This window comes from Arachis duranensis, chromosome 6 (assembly GCF_000817695.3).
Source record: "Arachis duranensis cultivar V14167 chromosome 6, aradu.V14167.gnm2.J7QH, whole genome shotgun sequence".
In the NCBI taxonomy this organism is placed as follows: domain Eukaryota; kingdom Viridiplantae; phylum Streptophyta; class Magnoliopsida; order Fabales; family Fabaceae; genus Arachis; species Arachis duranensis.
In genome coordinates, this window is record NC_029777.3 from 104,994,461 (window position 1) to 104,994,725 (window position 265).

The following is a 265-nucleotide window of genomic DNA, read 5'->3' on the forward strand; positions in this document are numbered from 1 at the left end:
ATCCCCTTCCTCCTACTCTCTGACTAATAATATTCCCACAGTAATATTCTTTTGTCTCCACATTATCAAATCTGCAACTGCAATAAATAAAGCAATGGCATTGATTCAATAACATAGATTCAAGGTTAATGATGTCAATTCACTTTCTTTCTTTTTGGCTTTCTCACTGAAAAAGCAAATGATATTACCATATCCCCATAGTCCCACTATCAAATAGTACTCAACGAACATAAACAACACCAAATTGTGATATTGAATTAAGATA